Source organism: Cherax quadricarinatus, chromosome 21 (genome assembly GCF_038502225.1).
Source record: "Cherax quadricarinatus isolate ZL_2023a chromosome 21, ASM3850222v1, whole genome shotgun sequence".
NCBI classification, from domain to species: Eukaryota; Metazoa; Arthropoda; class Malacostraca; order Decapoda; family Parastacidae; genus Cherax; species Cherax quadricarinatus.
The window spans coordinates 31,252,077-31,275,981 of record NC_091312.1 but is presented as its reverse complement, the minus strand read 5'-3'; the positions used below and the strand labels follow the sequence as shown (position 1 = coordinate 31,275,981).

The window sequence follows — 23,905 nt, the reverse complement described above, 5'->3', positions numbered from 1 at the left end:
TCGCATTGAGATCATATGAAGTTAGTATGCGAAGATGATGATGATCCTAATATCCAGACAAATGCGACAGACTCTGACAATCCTCCTGACCCTATACCCTCTACCTCTAATAACCAGACAAACAACTGGAACAACCGGATTGTCGTTAGTCTCTACGTACACAAGCAATGAGGAATCCCCAAAAATCATTTGTAAATACCAATTCAGATCCTCCTCAACCATGGTATAAGTTAGCCATTGCAACAGCATTCGATCCCCTCCCCCCCCCCCCAAGATGATAACCATTCTGTATATGTAAATCTCACCCTAGCAGAGTTGGTGTTATATGTAAATGATCTCTATAGATAGATCATCTAGGCTAGAGAGTATTTAAAATGTGTGTTGTTATATCAACTTATTGATGTTCAAAAAAAAATTTTTTTTTTTCACATTCTCTCCAAGTCTGCCTTTCTGTTAAACACTTTCTTCTTTGTACATATATTTCCTCAGAATCCGTAGATCACACGGATACAGATCAGTTGATCATTTCTATCTTTTTATTGTACTATCCCACCGATGATTCTATCGATTACCATGATTTGTGATTCATCATAATTTGTACTGCATTACAATTTGTTATCATCCTTAAGAATAGTTCTTATGTTCAACTGTTGTGTACATTGACATTGTATATTATTATTATTATAATCAAAAAGAAGCGCTAAGCCACAAGGGCTATACAGCGCTGCAGGGCAGGAAGGAAGCGAGGGCATCAGGTGGCATAAGGGAGATGGATGAGTAATAGGTTACGGATAACAGCGGGGTAGTGGATGGTGAAAGGGTAAAGGGCAGCAAGAGACTGAACTAGAAAGGGCTGAGGGGAGTGCGAAAAGTATCATCAGAGTTTGTGGAGTAAATCAGTCGTTTTCAAGAAGTCAATGAGAGAGTCAGGATTAAAGGAGGGTCCATCAGCAAGAAGGGAAGGTAAAGAGAGAGTAGTAGAACGAAGACGACGTTGGAGGTAAATTCTGCGTGCTCGTTGATAGAGAGGGCAGTCTAACAGAATGTGGCTAATCGATACTGGAACTTGACACTGCTCACAGAGAGGAACAGGGTGCCTCTCCATGAGATACCCATGAGTAAGACGAGTGTGGCCAATGCGAAGGCGGGAGAGAGTGGTCTCCCAACCTCGGCACTGATGACAACAAGACGGCCAGTAACCTATGCTCGGTTTAATAGAATGAAGTTTGTTACTGAGCAGAGTTGACCAACGTTGTTGCCAATGGGTGCGAAGGTGGGTAGCTATTGCAGCAAAATAGTCCAGAAATGGAACACCTCGATAGGAAATTGGTAGGTCATGCACTGCTGACCACGCAGCAGTGTCTGCCTGTTCATTGCCCTGTACGTCGACATGACCAGGGACCCAACAAAAAACAATATCTTTATGTTTGGTAGAGATACGGCGTAGCCAAAGTTGGATACGGAGAACTAGGGGATGAGATGTATCAAATTTTCGTATAGCCTGTAGAGCACTAAGGGAGTCTGAGACTACTACAAATGATGACACAGGCATAGATGCGATACGAATAAGTGCTGCAAGAATGGCATACAGTTCAGCAGTAAAAATGCTAGCTGAAGATAGTAAATGCCCCCGCACGACGCTGTCCGGAAACACTGCTACGAATCCGACGCCGTCTGAAGACTTAGAGCCATCTGTGTACACAGCGGTGGCATGAGAATGGGAGTGGAAGTGATCGAGAGAAAGAGAGCGGGAAGCCACCATAGGCAGTTGAGCTTTCGAGCAAGGGAGTGAGAAAGAACAGACCCGAACAGCTGGAACTTCCCAGGGGGGTAGGGAAAAGTGAGATGCTACATGAACATATAAAGGTGGTAACTGAAGGGAAGACAAGAGTGAATGTAGGCGAAGAGAAAAGGGACGGAGCAAACAGGGGCGGCGAACGAATAAAGAATGTCTACTAATATCGGTGACCATTCTATAAATGGAAGGATTGTGTAGATCGTGAGAGCGTACATAGTAGCGAAGGCAATGGGCATCACGGTGATCAGACAAGGATGGAACATTTGCTTCTGTATAGAGGCTCTCAACAGGGGAAGAGCAAAAAGCACCAAGGCACAAACGTAAGCCTTGGTGATGGATAGAGTTAAGGCTAGAGAGAGTAGCAGGAGAGGCCGCGGAATAAATCTGGTTACCATAATCGAGTTTCGATAAAACGAGGGCTGAATGTAGGCGAAGCAGAGTTCGACGATCAGCTCCCCAGGAAAGATGAGCAAGGGTTTTAAGAAGGTTTAGCCGGCTGTGACAAGTTGCCTTCAGAGGGGTAATGTGAGGTTTCCAGGATAACCGACGGTCAAAGAGAAGGCCTAGAAACCTGACTGTATCACGTTCGGGGATACGGGAGCCATAGAGATACAAAGGATGATCGGAGATAACAGAGCGTCTAGTGAAAGTAATTTGGTGAGTTTTGGTACTTGAAAATTTAAACCCATGCGTGGTGGCCCAAGTGGAAACACGGTCGACCGCATGCTGGAGAGAAACTGCAACAAGGTGACAGTCACCGCCTGCACAAGCAATAGCGAAGTCATCAACATAGAGTGATGACCAAATATTGGGTGGAAGAACAGAGGCCAAATCATTTATAGCAAGGAGAAAAAGTGTTGTGCTTAGAACACATCCCTGAGGGACACCTTCAGCTTGGACGAAGTCCGGGGAAAGAACACGGAAATGTCTGTCAGTTAAAAAGTTCTTAAGGAAGGATGGTAGATTGCCTCGGAGGCCTAAGGAATGGGCCTGGGCCAAAATATTATACCTCCAAGTTGTGTCATATGCCTTCTCAAGGTCAAAAAATATGGCAATAACTGAGTGATTATTCGCAAAGGCATTACGAACATACGTATCCAAGCGTAGTAAGGGGTCTATGGTAGAACGACCCTTACGAAAGCCATATTGACTAGCGGAGAGACTGTTGTGAGTCTCTAAATACCACATTAAACGTCGATTTACGAGGCGTTCCATCACTTTGCAAACTGCACTAGTAAGAGCGATGGGGCGATAGTGGGAGGCATCATGTCCTGTAGTACCCGGTTTGCGGAAAGGGAGAACAATGGCAGATTTCCACAGCTGGGGAAGAACTCCTTGTGCCCAAATAAGATTGAAGAGGTGTAAGAGGACTACAAGGGCTGACCGATGTAAATGTTGCAACATACGAATATGAATGTCGTCAGGCCCAGCTGCCGATGATCGGCAAGCTGAGAGCGTTGCCTCCAGTTCTTGAAGTGTAAAAGGCACATTATACTGTTCTTCTCTGAGAGAAGAAAAGTCCAAGGGTACTAACTCTCTGGCAGACTTTGAGGAAAGAAACGAGGGGCATAGATGGAGCCCTCGGGAAATACGGACCAGATGTGTGCCAAGTTCAATGGCAACGTCGAGAGGGTTTGCTACATCAACACCAGCGACCCATAGAACAGGAGCTGGGTCAGGAGAGTATTTACCACTCAATTTCCTCACTTTTTTCCAGACTGCACTCATAGAAGAAGCAGAGGTGATGGTGGAAACATAGTCTCGCCAACAAGTGCGTTTAGCTTCACAGATGACACGGCGAGCGATCGCACGCTTCTGCTTAAAATCAAGAAGTCTCTCAGCGGTTCTATTGTACCGGTACCTGCCCCATGCAGCACGTTTCAAATGTACTGCACGAGCACAAGCAGGAGACCACCAAGGCACGCACTTCTGAGAATGCCTGCCTGAGGTTTGGGGTATAGAATGAGAAGCTGCGGTATAAACTGATGTCGAGAAGATGTGTAGGAGCTCATCAATGGAGGATGAAGAAGGAACCTCACTAAAAGCAGTGAGGTGTGAGTAAAGATCCCAATTTGAACGGTCAAATTGCCAGCGAGGGCTACGGAAAGGTGGTGAATAGGATGGAGAAGTAAGAATGATCGGAAAATGATCGCTGCCATGTAAGTCTGGTAGAACAGACCAGGTGAAGTCTAGTGCAGTGGAGGAAGAGCAGACTGACAGATCGATGCAAGAGAGAGTATGAGTACGAGGATTAAAATGGGTGGGAGTATCCGTATTTAAAACATGGAGGGGGTGAGAGGCGAGAAAAGCCTCCAACTGAATGCCACGTGAGTCACAATGAGACCCCCCCCCCAGAGGAAATGGTGGGCATTAAAATCACCAAGTAACAGAAGTGGTGGTGGTAAGGATGAAACAAGAAAGGCAAAGTCTGGGATAGAAAATGCTCGAGAAGGAGAGAGATATAAAGAACATATTGTAAACCACTTATTCAAGTGGATACGGGCTGCAGTGTAATGCAGCGAGGTATGGACAAATAGTTGACAGTACGGAATATCAATGCGTAGACGAAGGGCACTTTCATTAAAGGTCCCATCTGAGAAAGGATCCGAAGAATACAATAAATTATAGCCTGAGATAGGTTGGAAAACAGCCGAGTGTAATTTTGGTTCTTGTAAGCAAGCACCAACAGGGGAAAACCTGGAAAGCAACATCTGAAGCTCACCCCGATTACCCCTGAGGCCGCGGATATTCCACTGTAAATAGGCCATGATTGGCGATGAAGAAAATATCAGGAATCTGTAGGTAAAGGCACCTACGGACTAGAGGGGTTAGAAAAGTCAACGTGTGGTGGCATTGGAAGACGTTCAAGTAGCGAAGGAACGGATCGTTGCGAAGAATGAGGTTGTGAAGATGGAGGAGAGGGAAGAGAAGGAACAGGAAGTGAATCAGTGTCCATTGAAGGTTTAGTCTCTGCAATATATTCTGAAATGGCTTCAAGTGTTTCTGAATTCAAAGATGTATGGGAGACCATATTGGAGATAGAAGGAGGAGGGTGAGTAAAGATTGGGACAGTAATGGACTGTACCAAAGTAGAGGGGGAGGGAAGAGTGTAAGGGACTGGAGATGAAGTGTAGGGGGGGACAGAAGAGGCAGAAACCTGGGAGGTGGCAGAAGAGGGAGAAACTTGGGAGGGGACAGGGGTGGAAGGCATAGTACGAGGAGGAGGGTGAATCTCCACACTTGTAATAGAGCCAGAGAGAGGGGAAGAACTAGGTACAGAGACTGGAAAGGTAAAGTGTGGAGGTGGAAGAAGGGAAGAAAGGGGCAAAGAAGATTTGAGCAATGTGGATTTTTTGGACTTCTGAGTAGAGGGGCGGTTGGTATTAGGTGTCGTACGAGGTCTTGTCTATACTGGGGCTTGTGAGGAAGGACGCAAAGATGTGAGAACAGACTGAGTTGTAGTCAGGACGTCAGAGCCAAGGACAGCAAAAGGATTAGATGCCGTAGTGGCTATGGGAGGGGTAACAACAGAGGAGGCTGCAGAAGATGGTACCCCAGAAGTGGGGGGATGTTTGGAAACATGAGAATAAGAAACACGGGGTAGTCTCCCTTGGAGGCGGAGATGAGTAACTGCCATAGCATAAGGGAGACCTTCTGCCTCTTTGAGGCAACGGATTTCACGTTCATTTAAGTAGACCTGGCAACGGCGGGAGTACGAAGGGGGAGCTTCATTACAATTAAGGCAAGATGGAGGTTGACTGCAAGATGTATTAGAATGGTCGTCGGCACCACAGACTGGGCATTCGGCCATAGATCTGCAATATTTCGCTGGGTGACCAAAACGCCAGCAATTTCTACATTGTTGCGGTGTAGGTATCACCTTTCGAACTTGTAACCGATGTCCCGCGACATATACAGAGGACGGGAGTTCTCGGCTGTCAAAAGTTAAACGAGCCACATTGCAAGGGTAACGTCTCCGCCCCCGGGCAGGAAGGACATAAGTGTCTACTTTGAGGATTGGGAGATCCTGGAGTTCCAGCTGTTCAAAAATGTCATTGCCACATGACTGGAAATTCTGTTGGACTATGGTATGGGGCAGAATGACAGTACCACTACAAGAATTGAGAGAAAGATGTTTTTCAATAGTGATAGGAGTAGTATCGATATTCGAAAGGAGAGAAAGATCATGAGCTTGGGTAGCATTCTGGACAGTGACGATGTGCATACCGCTCTTGAGAGCATGAAATGAAATATCTCTACCAACATGACGCAGGAGCGCTTTGCCAATACTATGGTCAGAAAGGTAGGCAGAAGAAGAAGTCGGTCTTAAAGTAAATAATTTAGTCCATTGTGTGGTCCGAAACTGAGCGTGGAGAGGGAGTGCTTGACGTGTCGGTCTTTTCCGAGTAGAATGGGAAGGTAACGAAGGATTATTATTATTATAATCAAGGGGGAAGCGCTAAACCCGGAGGATTATACAGCGCCTGGGGGGGGGGATGTGGAAGGCATTCAGGCTTAATTCGGGGAACTGGAGCACAGATCCAATTCCCTAAATCAAGAGCCCCTCACCAACATCAAGGAACCTTCCTTGAGGGGAGGTAACGAAGGAGCATCATCAGGAGATTGACGTTGGCGTTTAGGAGTAGGACCGGAGTTGGTCCGGCGTGAAATGGGCGGGCGATTCGAAAATTGCCGTACCGTAGAGGGAGAAGCCGGAAGCATAGTCAAAGGAGAGCGGAGTTCAGACAAATCGAAGGAGTCAGTCGAAGCCCCGGTACCTGAAGCGGGTGAGGAAACAGCACCAGCAAGAGGTACAGGGGCATCAGGAGTGTCCGAAGAGTGGTCTAAACACAAGGCAGGGTCAGAATGGGGTGCGGTATCAAGAAGGGGCCCGGGGGTAGTGGGTTCATGGACTAGGGCTGCCATGGTTAGGTTACTCCTTTGCTTTTTGTTTTTAAGAAAAAAAAAAAGAAAGAAGAAAAGAAAATAAAAATAAAAAAAGAATAAAAAAAGGGGGGAGCGGGGAGGAATAGTTCCCAGGAGGAATGAAAGGGCCGGAAATCTCCCTCCGCGTCCAAGAGGACCTCAACACCGCTAGTAGCGCAGATGCAGCATGGAACCCGTGCCATACCCTACCCTTCATGCCAGTAAACCAGCAATCCGGGATAGCAACCTCACATCTGCCGAGCTACCTCGGTGGACAAAAGAGAGGGCGGCCGGATATCCGCCACAAAGCATACCTCCTTCGGCCACCACCCCCGGAATCCGAAAGGTGGCTTCCAGAGATACACCCGTCGCCCGAAAGACACCCAAAGCTACTCCGGGATACAGGAGAGGGATCGGGACATCCCCAGGCAATCCAGATTCCACGGCAAACTACGCCACCGCCAAGAACCTCAATGGAATGGGATGGACCCCGGTGTCCTTTCCCCTACCTAGGAACTAGCGCTGCTGTGGGAGAAATCCCAAAGGCCAAAAAGAGGAAGGGCAAAAGGGAGGGGTGAGGAGGAGGAGGAGGAATGGAAAAAGGGGAGGATGGGATAGGGGAGGGGAGAATGGGGGGTAATTAGGTTCGGTCTGAGGAAGAAGACCGACAGGGCTAATTCCTCAGACCAAGAGCCTCTTCACCACGCCAAGGAGCCCCCCTTGAAGAGGTGAGGAATGCTGAACACTGTTTACCACGATCATTAACACCTGTGAGGAGTGTTGAACACTGCTTACCATGATCATTAACACCTGTGAGGAGTGTTGAGCACTGCTTACCATGATCATTAACACCTGTGAGGAGTGTTGAACACTGTTTTTACCATGATCATTAACACCTGTGAGGAGTGTTGAACACTGCCTACCATGATCATTAACACCTGTGAGGAGTGCTGAACAATGCCTACCATGGTCATTAACACCTGCGAGGAGTGTTGAACACTGCCTACCATGATCATTAACACCTGCGAGGAGTGTTGAACACTGCCTACCATGGAAATTAACACTTGCGAAGTGTTGAACACTGCCTACCATGATCATTAACACCTGTGAGAAGTGTTGAACACTGCTTTTACCATGATCATTAACACCTGTGAGGAGTGTTGAACACTGCCTACCATGATCATTAACACCTGTGAGGAGTGTTGAACACTGCCTACCATGATCATAAACACCTGTGAGGAGTGTTGAACACTGCCTAACATGGTCATTAACACCTGTGAGGAGTGTTGAACACTGCCTACCGTGGTCATTAACACCCGTGAGGAGTGTTGAACACTGCTTGCCATGATAATTAACACCTGTGAGGAGTGTTGAACACTGCCTAACATGGTCATTAACACCTGTGAGGAGTGTTGAACACTGCCTACCATGGTCATTAACACCTCTGAGGAGTGTTGAACACTGCTTTTACCATGATCATTAACACCTGTGAGGAGTGTTGAACACTGCCTAACATTGTCATTAACACCTGCGAGAAGTGTTGAACACTGCTTACCATGATCATTAACACATGTGAGGAGTGTTGAACACTGCCTACTATGATCATTAACACCTGTGAGGAGTGTTGAACACTGCTTACCATGATCATTAACACCTGTAAGTAGTGTTGAACACTGCTTACCATGATCATTAACACCTGAGAGTAGTGTTGAACACTGCTTACCATGATCATTAACACCTGTGAGGAGTGTTGAACACTGCTTACCATGATCATTAACACCTGCGAGGAGTGTTGAACACTGCTTACCATCATCATTACACCTGTGAGGAGTGTTGAACACTGCTTACAATGATAATTAACACCTGTGAGGGGTGTTGAACTCTGCTTACAATGATCATTAACACCTGTGACGAGTGTTGAACACTGCCTACCATGATCATTAACACCAGCGAGGAGTGTTGAACACTGCTTACCATGATCATTAACACCTGTGAGGAGTGTTGAACACTGCTCACCATGATCATTAATGCCTGTGAGGAGTGTTGAACACTGCTTACCATGATCATTAACACCTGAGAGGAGTATTGAACACTGCTTACCATGATCATTAACACCTGTGAGGAGTGTTGAACACTGCTTTTACCATGATCATTAACACCCGTTGGGAGTGTTGAACACTGCCTACCAAGATCATTAACACCTGTGAGGAGTGTTGAACACTGCCTACCATGATCATTAACACCTGTGAGGAGTGTTCAACACTGCCTAACATGGTCATTGACACCTGTGAGGAGTGTTGAACACTGCCTACCATGGTCATTAACATCTGCGAGGAGTGTTGAACACTGGCTACCATGATCATTAACCCCTGCGAGGAGTGTTGAACACTGCCTACCATGGTCATTAACACCTGCGAGGAGTGTTGAACAGTGCCTACCATGATAATTAACACCTGTGAAGAGTGTTGAACACTGCTTACCATGATCATTAACACCTGTGAGGAGTGTTGAATACTGCTTACCATGGTCATTAACACCTGTGAGGAGTAATAAACACTGCCTACCATGGTCATTAACACCTGCGAGGAGTGTTGAACACTGCTTACCATGGTCATTAACACCTGTGAGGAGTGTTGAACACTGCTTACCATGATAATTAACACCTGTGAGGAGTGTTGAACACTGCTTACCATGATCATTAACACCTGTGAGGAGTGTTGAACTCGGCCTACCATGGTCATTAACACCTGCGAGGAGTGTTGAGCACTGCTTACCATTATCATTAACACCTGTGAGAAGTGTTGAACACTGCTTACCATGATCATTAACACCTGTGAGGAGTGCTGAACACTGCTTACCATGATCATTAACACCTGTGAGGAGTGTTGAACACTGCTTACCATGATCATTACACCTGTGAGGAGTGTTGAACACTGCTTACCATGATAATTAACACCTGCGAGGAGTGTTGAACACTGCTTACCATGATAATTAACACCTGCGAGGAGTGTTGAACACTGCTTACCATGATCATTAACACCTGTGAGGAGTGTTGAACACTGCTTACCATGATCATTAACACCTGTGAGGAGTGTTGAACACTGCCTACCATGATCATTAACACCTGTGAGGAGTGTTGAACACTGCCTACAATAATCATTAACACCTGTGAGGAGTGTTGAACACTGCCTACCATGGTCATTAACACCTGCGAGGAGTGTTGAACACTGCTTACCATGATCATTAACACCTGTGAATAGTGTTGAACACTGCTCACTATGATCATTAACACATGTGAGGAGTGTTGAACACTGCTTACCATGATCATTAACACCTGTGAGGAGTGTTGAACACTGCTTACCATGATCATTGCACCTGTGAGGAGTGTTGAACACTGCTTACCATGGTAATTAACACCTGCGATGAGTGTTGAACACTGCTTACCATGATCATTACACCTGTGAGGAGTGTTGAACACTGCTTGCCATGATAATTAACACCTGTGAGGGGTGTTGAACTCTGCTTACCATGATCATTAACACCTGTGAGGAGTGTTGAACACTGCCTACCATGATCATTAACACCTGCGAGGAGTGTTGAACCCTGCTTACCATGATCATTAACACCTGTGTGATTTGTGTTGAACACTGCCTACCATGATCATTAACACCTGTGAGGAGTGTTGAACACTGCCTACCATGATCATTAACACCTGTGAGGAGTGTTGAACACTGCTTTTACCATGATCATTAACACCTGTGAGGAGTGTTGAACACTGCTTTTACCATGATCATTAACACCTGTGAGGAGTGTTGAACACTGCCTACCATGATCATTAACACCTGTGAGGAGTGTTGAACAATGCCTACCATGGTCATTAACACCTGCGAGGAGTGTTGAACACTGCCTACCATGATCATTAACACCTGTGAGGAGTGTTGAACACTGCCTACCATGGTCATTAACACCTGCGAAGTGTTGAACACTGCCTACCATGATCATTAACACCTGTGAGGAGTGTTGAACACTGCTTTTACCATGATCATTAACACCTGTGAGGAGTGTTGAACACTGCCTACCATGATCATTAACACCTGTGAGGAGTGTTGAACACTGCCTACCATGATCATAAACACCTGTGAGGAATGTTGAACACTGCCTAACATGGTCATTAACACCTGTGAGGAGTGTTGAACACTGCCTACCGTGGTCATTAACACCTGTGAGGAGTGTTGAACACTGCTTGCCATGATAATTAACACCTGTGAGGAGTGTTGAACACTGCCTAACATGGTCATTAACACCTCTGAGGAGTGTTGAACACTGCTTTTACCATGATCATTAACACCTGTGAGGAGTGTTGAACACTGCCTACCATGGTCATTAACACCTGCGAGGAGTGTTGAACACTGCTTACCATGATCATTAACACCTGTGAGGAGTGTTGAACACTGCCTACTACGATCATTAACACCTGTGAGGAGTGTTGAACACTGCTTACCATGATCATTAACACCTGTGAGTAGTGTTGTACACTGCTTACCATGACCATTAACACCTGTGAGGAGTGTTGAACACTGCTTACCATGATCATTAACACCTGCGAGGAGTGATGAACACTGATTACCATGATCATTACACCTGTGAGGAGTGTTGAACACTGCTTACCATGATAATTAACACCTGTGAGGGGTGTTGACCTCTGCTTACAATGATCATTAACACCTGTGACGAGTGTTGAACACTGCCTACCATGATCATTAACACCAGCGAGGAGTGTTGAACACTGCTTACCATGATCATTAACACCTGTGAGGAGTGTTGAACACTGCTTACCATGATCATTAATGCCTATGAGGAGTGGTGAACACTGCCTACCATGGTCATTAACACCTGCGAGGAGTGTTGAACACTGCCTACCATGATCACTAACACCTGCGAGGAGTGTTGAACACTGCCTATCATGATCATTAACACCTGTGAGGGGTGTTGAACACTGCTTACCATGGTCATTAACACCTGTGAGGAGTGTTGAACACTGCTTACCATGATAATTAACACCTGTGAGGAGTGTTGAACACTGCTTACCATGATCATTAACACCTGCGAGGAGTGTTGAACACTGCTTACCATGATCATTAATACCTGTGAGGAGTGTTGAACACTGCTTTTACCATGATCATTAACACCCGTGAGGAGTGTTGAACACTGCCTACCATGATCATTAACACCTGTGAGGAGTGTTAAACACTGCCTACCATGATCATTAACACCTGTGAGGAGTGTTGAACACTGCCTAACATGGTCGTTGACACCTGTGAGGAGTGTTGAACACTGCCTACCATGGTCAGTAACACCTGTGAAAAGTGTTGAACACTGCTTTTACCATGATCATTAACACCTGTGAGGAGTGTTGAACACTGCTTTTACCGTGATCATTAACACCTGTGAGGAGTGTTGAACACTGCCTACCATGATCATTAACACCTGTGAGGTGTTGAACAATGCCTACCATGGTCATTAACACCTGCGAGGAGTGTTGAACACTGCCTACCATGATCATTAACACCTGCGAGGAGTGTTGAACACTGCCTACCATGGTCATTAACACCTGCGAAGTGTTGAACACTGCCTACCATGATCATTAACACCTGTGAGGAGTGTTGAACACTGCTTTTACCATGATCATTAACACCTGTGAGGAGTGTTGAACACTGCCTACCATGATCATAAACACCTGTGAGGAATGTTGAACACTGCCTAACATGGTCATTAACACCTGTGAGGAGTGTTGAACACTGCCTACCGTGGTCATTAACACCTGTGAGGAGTGTTGAACACTGCCTACTGTGGTCATTAACACCTGTGAGGAGTGTTGAACACTGCTTGCCATGATAATTAACACCTGTGAGGAGTGTTGAACACTGCCTAACATGGTCATTAACACCTCTGAGGAGCGTTGAACACTGCTTTTACCATGATCATTAACACCTGAGAGGAGTGTTGAACACTGCTTACCATGATCATTAACACCTGTGAGGAGTGTTGAACACTGCCTACTACGATCATTAACACCTGCGAGGAGTGTTGAACACTGCTTACCATGATCATTAACACCTGTGAGTAGTGTTGAACACTGCTTACCATGATCATTACACCTGTGAGGAGTGTTGAACACTGCTTACCATGATAATTAACACCTGTGAGGGGTGTTGAACTCTGCTTACAATGATCATTAACACCTGTGACGAGTGTTGAACACTGCCTACCATGATCATTAACACCAGCGAGGAGTGTTGAACACTGCTTACCATGATCATTAACACCTGTGAGGAGTGTTGAACACTGCCTACCATGATCATAAACACCTGTGAGGAATGTTGAACACTGCCTAACATGGTCATTAACACCTGTGAGGAGTGTTGAACACTGCCTACTGTTGTCATTAACACCTGTGAGGAGTGTTGAACACTGCTTGCCATGATAATTAACACCTGTGAGGAGTGTTGAACACTGCCTAACATGGTCACTAACACCTCTGAGGAGTGTTGAACACTGCTTTTACCATGATCATTAACACCTGTGAGGAGTGTTGAACACTGCCTACCATGGTCATTAACACCTGCGAGGAGTGTTGAACACTGCTTACCATGATCATTAACACCTGTGAGGAGTGTTGAACACTGCCTACTACGATCATTAACACCTGTGAGGAGTGTTGAACACTGCTTACCATGATCATTAACACCTGTGAGTAGTGTTGAACACTGCTTACCATGATCATTAACACCTGTGAGGAGTGTTGAACACTGCTTACCATGATCATTAACACCTGCGAGGAGTGATGAACACTGATTACCATGATCATTACACCTGTGAGGAGTGTTGAACACTGCTTACCATGATAATTAACACCTGTGAGGGGTGTTGAACTCTGCTTACAATGATCATTAACACCTGTGACGAGTGTTGAACACTGCCTACCATGATCGTTAACACCAGCGAGGAGTGTTGAACACTGCTTACCATGATCATTAACACCTGTGAGGAGTGTTGAACACTGCTTACCATGATCATTAACACCTGAGAGGAGTATTGAACACTGCTTACCATGATCATTAACACCTGTGAGGAGTGTTGAACACTGCTTTTACCATGAACATTAACACCCGTGAGGAGTGTTGAACACTGCCTACCACGATCATTAACACCTGTGAGGAGTGTTGAACACTGCCTACTACGATCATTAACACCTGTGAGGAGTGTTGAACACTGCTTACCATGATCATTAACACCTGTGAGTAGTGTTGAACACTGCTTACCATGATCATTAACACCTGTGAGGAGTTTTGAACACTGCTTACCATGATCATTAACACCTGCGAGGAGTGATGAACACTGATTACCATGATCATTACACCTGTGAGGAGTGTTGAACACTGCTTACCATGATAATTAACACCTGTGAGGGGTGTTGAACTCTGCTTACAATGATCATTAACACCTGTGACGAGTGTTGAACACTGCCTACCATGATAATTAACACCAGCGAGGAGTGTTGAACACTGCTTACCATGATCATTAACACCTGTGAGGAGTGTTGAACACTGCTCACCATGATCATTAATGCCTGTGAGGAGTGTTGAACACTGCTTACCATGATCATTAACACCTGTGAGGAGTGTTGAACACTGCTTTTACCATGAACATTAACACCCGTGAGGAGTGTTGAACACTGCCTACCACGATCATTAACACCTGTGAGGAGTGTTGAACACTGCCTACCATGATCATTAACACCTGTGAGGAGTGTTGAACACTGCCTAACATGGTCATTGACACCTGTGAGGAGTGTTGAACACTGCTTACCATGATCATTAACACCTGTGAGGAGTGTTGAACACTGCCTACCATGGTCATTAACATCTGCGAGGAGTGTTGAACACTGCCTACCTTGATCATTAACACCTGCGAGGAGTGTTGAACACTGCCTACCATGGTCATTAACACCTGCGAGGAGTGTTGAACAGTGCCTACCATGATCATTAACACCTGTGAGGAGTGTTGAACACTGCCTACCATGATCATAAACACCTGTGAGGAATGTTGAACACTGCCTAACATGGTCATTAACACCTGTGAGAAGTGTTGAACACTGCCTACAGTGGTCATTAACACCTGTGAGGAGTGTTGAACACTGCCTACCGTGGTCATTAACACCTGTGAGGAGTGTTGAACACTGCTTGCCATGATAATTAACACCTGTGAGGAGTGTTGAACACTGCCTATCATGGTCATTAACACCTCTGAGGAGTGTTGAACACTGCTTTTACCATGATCATTAACACCTGCGAGGAGTGTTGAACACTGCTTACCATGATCATTAACACCTGTGAGGAGTGTTGAACACTGCCTACTACGATCATTAACACCTGTGAGTAGTGTTGAACACTGCTTACAATGATCATTAACACTTGTGAGAAGTGTTGAACACTGCTTACCATGATCATTACACCTGTGAGGAGTGTTGAACACTGCTTACCATGATAATTAACACCTGTGAGGGGTGTTGAACTCTGCTTACAATGATCATTAACACCTGTGACGAGTGTTGAACACTGCCTACCATGATCATTAACACCAGCGAGGAGTGTTGAACACTGCTTACCATGATCATTAACACCTGTGAGGAGTGTTGAACACTGCCTACCATGATCATAAACACCTGTGAGGAATGTTGAACACTGCCTAACATGGTCATTAACACCTGTGAGGAGTGTTGAACACTGCCTACTGTTGTCATTAACACCTGTGAGGAGTGTTGAACACTGCTTGCCATGATAATTAACACCTGTGAGGAGTGTTGAACACTGCCTAACATGGTCACTAACACCTCTGAGGAGTGTTGAACACTGCTTTTACCATGATCATTAACACCTGTGAGGAGTGTTGAACACTGCTTACCATGGTCATTAACACCTGCGAGGAGTGTTGAACACTGCTTACCATGATCATTAACACCTGTGAGGAGTGTTGAACACTGCCTACTACGATCATTAACACCTGTGAGGAGTGTTGAACACTGCTTACCATGATCATTAACACCTGTGAGTAGTGTTGAACACTGCTTACCATGATCATTAACACCTGTGAGGAGTGTTGAACACTGCTTACCATGATCATTAACACCTGCGAGGAGTGATGAACACTGATTACCATGATCATTACACCTGTGAGGAGTGTTGAACACTGCTTACCATGATAATTAACACCTGTGAGGGGTGTTGAACTCTGCTTACAATGATCATTAACACCTGTGACGAGTGTTGAACACTGCCTACCATGATCATTAACACCAGCGAGGAGTGTTGAACACTGCTTACCATGATCATTAACACCTGAGAGGAGTGTTGAACACTGCTTACCATGATCATCAACACCTGTGAGGAGTGTTGAACACTGCTTTTACCATGAACATTAACACCCGTGATGAGTGTTGAACACTGCCTACCACGATCATTAACACCTGTGAGGAGTGTTGAACACTGCCTACTACGATCATTAACACCTGTGAGGAGTGTTGAACACTGCTTACCATGATCATTAACACCTGTGAGTAGTGTTGAACACTGCTTACCATGATCATTAACACCTGTGAGGAGTTTTGAACACTGCTTACCATGATCATTAACACCTGCGAGGAGTGATGAACACTGATTACCATGATCATTACACCTATGAGGAGTGTTGAACACTGCTTACCATGATAATTAACACCTGTGAGGGGTGTTGAACTCTGCTTACAATGATCATTAACACCTGTGACGAGTGTTGAACACTGCCTACCATGATCATTAACACCAGCGAGGAGTGTTGAACACTGCTTACCATGATCAGTAACACCTGTGAGGAGTGTTGAACACTGCTCACCATGATCATTAATGCCTGTGAGGAGTGTTGAACACTGCTTACCATGATCATTAACACCTGTGAGGAGTGTTGAACACTGCTTACCATGATCATTAACACCTGTGAGGAGTGTTGAACACTGCTCACCATGATCATTAATGCCTGTGAGGAGTGTTGAACACTGCTTACCATGATCATTAACACCTGTGAGGAGTGTTGAACACTGCTCACCATGATCATTAATGCCTGTGAGGAGTGTTGAACACTGCTTACCATGATCATTAACACCTGTGAGGAGTGTTGAACACTGCTTTTACCATGAACATTAACACCCGTGAGGAGTGTTGAACACTGCCTACCACGATCATTAACACCTGTGAGGAGTGTTGAACACTGCCTACCATGATCATTAACACCTGTGAGGAGTGTTGAACACTGCCTAACATGGTCATTGACACCTGTGAGGAGTGTTGAACACTGCTTACCATGATCATTAACACCTGTGAGGAGTGTTGAACACTGCCTACCATGATCATTAACACCAGCGAGGAGTGTTGAACACTGCTTACCATGATCATTAACACCTGTGAGGAGTGTTGAACACTGCTTACCATGATCATTAACACCTGTGAGGAGTGTTGAACACTGCTCACCATGATCATTAATGCCTGTGAGGAGTGTTGAACACTGCTTACCATGATCATTAACACCTGTGAGGAGTGTTGAACACTGCTCACCATGATCATTAATGCCTGTGAGGAGTGTTGAACACTGCTTACCATGATCATTAACACCTGTGAGGAGTGTTGAACACTGCTTTTACCATGAACATTAACACCCGTGAGGAGTGTTGAACACTGCCTACCACGATCATTAACACCTGTGAGGAGTGTTGAACACTGCCTACCATGATCATTAACACCTGTGAGGAGTGTTGAACACTGCCTAACATGGTCATTGACACCTGTGAGGAGTGTTGAACACTGCTTACCATGATCATTAACACCTGTGAGGAGTGTTGAACACTGCCTACCATGGTCATTAACATCTGCGAGGAGTGTTGAACACTGCCTACCTTGATCATTAACACCTGCGAGGAGTGTTGAACACTGCCTACCATGGTCATTAACACCTGCGAGGAGTGTTGAACAGTGCCTACCATGATCATTAACACCTGTGAGGGGTGTTGAACACTCCTTACCATGGTCATTAACACCTGTGAGGAGTGTTAAACACTGCTTACCATGATCATTAACACCTGTGAGGAGTGTTGAACACTGCTTACCATGATCATTAACACCTCCGAGGAGTGTTGAACACTGCTTACCATGGTCATTAACACCTGTGAGGAGTAATGAACACTGCCTACCATGGTCATTAACACCTGCGAGGAGTGTTGAACACTGCCTACCATGATCATTAACACCTGCGAGGAGTGTTGAACACTGCCTCTCATGGTCATTAACACCTGCGAGGAGTGTTGAACAGTGCCTATCATGATCATTAACACCTGTGAGGGGTGTTGAACACTGCTTACCATGGTCATTAACACCTGTGAGGAGTGTTGAACACTGCTTACCATGATAATTAACACCTGTGAGGAGTGTTGAACACTGCTTACCATGATCATTAACACCTGAGAGGAGTGTTGAACACAGCTTACCATGATCATTAACACCTGTGAGGAGTGTTGAACACTGCTTTTACCATGATCATTAACACCCGTGAGGAGTGTTGAACACTGCCTACCATGATCATTAACACCTGTGAGGAGTGTTGAACACTGCCTACCATGATCATTAACACCTGTGAGGAGTGTTGAACACTGCCTAACATGGTCATTGACACCTGTGAGGAGTGTTGAACACTGCCTACCATGGTCATTAACATCTGCGAGGAGTGTTGAACACTGCCTACCATGATCATTAACACCTGCGAGGAGTGTTGAACACTGCCTACCATGGTCATTAACACCTGCGAGGAGTGTTGAACAGTGCCTACCATGATCATTAACACCTGTGAGGGGTGTTGAACACTCCTTACCATGGTCATTAACACCAGTGAGGAGTGTTGAACACTGCTTACCATGATAATTAACACCTGTGAGGAGTGTTGAACACTGCTTACCATGATCATTAACTCCTGTGAGGAGTGTTGAACACTGCTTACCATGGTCATTAACACCTGTGAGGAGTAATGAACACTGCCTACCATGGTCATTAACACCTGCGAGGAGTGTTGAACACTACCTACCATGATCATTAACACCTGCGAGGAGTGTTGAACACTGCCTACCATGGTCATTAACACCTGCGAGGAGTGTTGAACAGTGCCTATCATGATCATTAACACCTGTGAAGGGTGTTGAACACTGCTTACCATGATAATTAACACCTGTGAGGAGTGTTGAACACTGCTTACCATGATCATTAACACCTGTGAGGAGTGTTGAACTCGGCCTACCATGGTCATTAACACCTGCGAGGAGTGTTGAGCACTGCTTACCATTATCATTAACACCTGTGAGGAGTGTTGAACACTGCCTACCATGGTCATTAACACCTGTGAGGAGTGTTGAACACTGCTTACCATGATCATTAACACCTGTGAGAAGTGTTGAACACTGCTTACCATGATCATTAACACCTGTGAGGAGTGTTGAACACTGCTTACCATGATCATTAACACCTGTGAGGAGTGTTGAACACTGCTTACCATGATCATTACACCTGTGAGGAGTGTTGAGCACTGCTTACCATGATAATTAACACCTGCGAGGAGTGTTGAATACTGCTTACCATGATCATTAACACCTGTGAGGAGTGTTGAACACTGCTTACCATGATCATTAACACCTGTGAGGAGTGTTGAACACTGCTTACCATGATCATTAACACCTGTGAGGAGTGTTGAACACTGCTTTCCATGATCATTAACACCTGCGAGGAGTGTTGAATACTGCTTACCATGATCATTAACACCTGTGAGGAGTGTTGAACACTGCTTACCATGATCATTCACACCTGTGAGGAGTGTTGAACACTGCCTAACATGATCATTAACACCTGTGAGGAGTGTTGAACACTGTCTACCATGATCATTAACACCTGTGAGGAGTGCTGAACACTGCCTACCATAATCATTAACAACTGTGAGGAGTGTTGAACACTGCCTACTATGGGTATTAACACCTGCGAGGAGTGTTGAACACTGCTTACCATGATCATTAACACCTGTGAATAGTGTTGAACACTGCTCACCATGATCATTAACACCTGTGAGGAGTGTTGAACACTGCTTACCATGATCATTAACACCTGTGAGGATTGTTGAACACTGCTTACCATGATCATTGCACCTGTGAGGAGTGTTGAACACTGCTTATCATGGTAATTAACACCTGCTAGGAGTGTTGAACACTGCTTACCATGATCATTACACCTGTGAGGAGTGTTGAACACTGCTTCCCATGATAATTAACACCTGTGAGGGGTGTTGAACTCTGCTTACCATGATCATTAACACCTGTGAGGAGTGTTGAACACTGCCTACCATGATCATTAACACCTGCGAGGAGTGTTGAACCCTGCTTACCATGATCATTAACACCTGTGTGATTTGTGTTGAACACTGCCCACCATGATCATTAACACCTGCGAGGAGTGTTGAACACTGCCCACCATGATCATTAACACCTGTGAGGAGTGTTGAACACTGCTTACCAAGATCATTAACACCTGCGAGGAGTGTTGAACACTGCTTACCATGATCATTAACACCTGTGAGGAGTGTTAAACACTGCTTACCATGATCATTAACACCTGTGAGGAGTGTTTAACACCGCTTACCATGATCATTAACACCTGTGAGGAGTGTTGAACACTGCTTTTACCATGATCATTAACACCTGTGAGGAGTGTTGAACACTGCCTACCATGATCATTAACACCTGTGAGGAGTGTTGAACAATGCCTACCATGGTCATTAACACCTGCGAGGAGTGTTGAACACTGCCTACCATGATCATTAACACCTGCGAGGAGTGTTGAACACTGCCTACCATGGTCATTAACACCTGCGAAGTGTTGAACACTGCCTACCATGATCATTAACACCTGTGAGGAGTGTTGAACACTGCTTTTACCATGATCATTAACACCTGTGAGGAGTGTTGAACACTGCCTACCATGATCATTAACACCTGTGAGGAGTGTTGAACACTGCCTACCATGATCATAAACACCTGTGAGGAGTGTTGAACACTGCCTAACATGGTCATTAACACCTGTGAGGAGTGTTGAACACTGCCTACCGTGGTCATTAACACCTGTGAGGAGTGTTGAACACTGCTTGCCAGGATAATTAACACCTGTGAGGAGTGTTGAACACTGCCTAACATGGTCATTAACACCTCTGAGGAGTGTTGAACACTGCTTTTACCATGATCATTAACACCTGTGAGGAGTGTTGAACACTGCCTACCATGGTCATTAACACCTGCGAGGAGTGTTGAACACTGCTTACCATGATCATTAACACCTGTGAGGAGTGTTGAACACTGCCTACTATGATCATTAACACCTGTGAGGAGTGTTGAACACTGCTTACCATGATCATTAACACCTGTGAGTAGTGTTGAACACTGCTTACCATGATCATTAACACCTGAGAGGAGTGTTGAACACTGCTTACCATGATCATTAACACCTGCGAGGAGTGATGAACACTGCTTACCATGATCATTGCACCTGGAGGAGTGTTGAACACTGCTTACCATGATAATTAACACCTGTTAGGGGTGTTGAACTCTGCTTACAATGATCATTAACACCTGTGAGGAGTGTTGAACACTGCCTACCATGATCATTAACACCTGTGAGGAGTGTTGAACACTGCCTACCATGATCATTAACACCTGTGAGGAGTGTTGAACACTGCCTAAAATGACCATTAACACCAGCGAGGAGTGTTGAACACTGCTTACCATGATCATTAACACCTGTGAGGAGTGTTGAACACTGCTTACCATGATCATTAATGCCTGTGAGGAGTGTTGAACACTGCTTACCATGATCATTAACACCTGAGAGGAGTGTTGAACACTGCTTACCATGATCATTAACACCTGTGAGTAGTGTTGAACACTGCTTACCATGATCATTAACACCTGAGAGGAGTGTTGAACACTGCTTACCATGATCATTAACACCTGCGAGGAGTGATGAACACTGCTTACCATGATCATTGCACCTGGAGGAGTGTTGAACACTGCTTACCATGATAATTAACACCTGTTAGGGGTGTTGAACTCTGCTTACAATGATCATTAACACCTGTGAGGAGTGTTGAACACTGCCTACCATGATCATTAACACCTGTGAGGAGTGTTGAACACTGCCTACCATGATCATTAACACCTGTGAGGAGTGTTGAACACTGCCTAAAATGACCATTAACACCAGCGAGGAGTGTTGAACACTGCTTACCATGATCATTAACACCTGTGAGGAGTGTTGAACACTGCTTACCATGATCATTAATGCCTGTGAGGAGTGTTGAACACTGCTTACCATGATCATTAACACCTGAGAGGAGTGTTGAACACTGCTTACCATGATCATTAACACCTGTGAGGAGTGTTGAACACTGCTTACCATGATCATTAACACCTGTGAGAAGTGTTGAACACTGCTTACCATGATCATTAACACCTGCGAGGAGTGTTGAACACTGCTTACCACGATCATTAACACCTGTGAGGAGTGTTGAACACTGCCTACCATGAGCATTAACACCTGTGAGGAGTGTTGAACACTGCTTACCATGATCATTAACACCTGTGAGGAGTGTTGGGCACTGCTTACCATGATCATTAACACCTGTGAGGGGTGTTGAACTCTGCTTACAATGATCATTAACACCTGTGAGGAGTGTTGAACACTGCTTACCATGATCATTAACACCTGTGAGGAGTGTTGAACACTGCCTACCATGATCATTAACACCTGTGAGGAGTGTTGAACACTGCCTCCCATGATCATTAACACCTGTGAGGAGTGTTGAACACTGCCTAACATCGTCATTAACACCTGTGAGGAGTGTTGAACACTGCTTACCATGATCATTAACACCTGTGAGGAGCGTTGAACACTGCCTACCATGGTCATTAACACCTGCGAGGAGTGTTGAACACTGCCTACCATGGTCATTAACACCTGCGAGGAGTGTTGAACACTGCCTACCATGGTCATTAACACCTGCGAGGAGTGTTGAACACTGCCTACCATGATCATTAACACCTGTGAGGAGTGTTGAACACTGACTACCATGGTCATTAACACCTGCGAGGAGTGTTGAACACTGCCTACTATGATCATTAACATCTGTGAGGAGTGTTGAACACTGCTTACCATGGTCATTAACACCTGTGACGAGTGTTGAACACTGCTTTCCATGATCATTAACACCTGTGAGTAGTGTTGAACACTGCTTACCATGATCATTAACACCTGTGAGTAGTGTTGAACACTGCTTTCCATGATCATTAACACCTGTGAGAAGTGTTGAACACTGCTTACCATGATCATTAACACCTGTGAGGAGTGTTGAACACTGCTTACCATGATCATTAACACCTGTGAGGAGTCTTGAACACTGCTTACCATGATCATTAACACCTGCGAGGAGTGTTGAACACTGCCTACCATGATCATTAACACCTGCGAGGAGTGTTGAACACTGCTTACCATGATCATTAACACCTGTGAGGAGCGTTGAACACTGCCTACCATGGTCATTAACACCTGCGAGGAGTGTTGAACACTGCCTACCATGATCATTAACACCTGCGAGGAGTGTTGAACACTGCCTACCATGGTCATTAACACCTGCGAGGAGTGTTGAACACTGCCTACCATGATCATTAACACCTGTGAGGAGTGTTGAACACTGACTACCATGGTCATTAACACCTGCGAGGAGTGTTGAACACTGCTTACCATGATCATTAACACCTGCGAGGAGTGTTGAACACTGCTTACCATGATCATTAACACCTGTGAGGTGTTGAACACTGCTTACCATGATCATTAACACCTGTGAGGAGTCTTGAACACTGCTTACCATGATCATTAACACCTGTGAGGAGTGTTAAACACTGCTTACCATGATCATTAACACCTGTGAGGAGTGTTTAACACTGCTTACCATGATCATTAACACCTGTGAGGAGTGTTGAACACTGCTTTTACCATGATCATTAACACCTGTGAG

The 23,905-nt window shown here is 45.2% G+C and overlaps 1 long non-coding RNA gene across 1 annotated transcript; it reads left to right on the top strand.

The window, feature by feature from the left end:
* The first annotated feature begins 6,065 nt into the window (after window positions 1-6,065).
* LOC138853035 (uncharacterized) lies at window positions 6,066-6,811 on the top strand. Its single transcript, XR_011392283.1, has 2 exons — window positions 6,066-6,217; window positions 6,397-6,811. It is a non-coding gene; the product is annotated as an uncharacterized lncRNA (long non-coding RNA).
* Window positions 6,812-23,905: the final 17,094 nt, after the last annotated feature.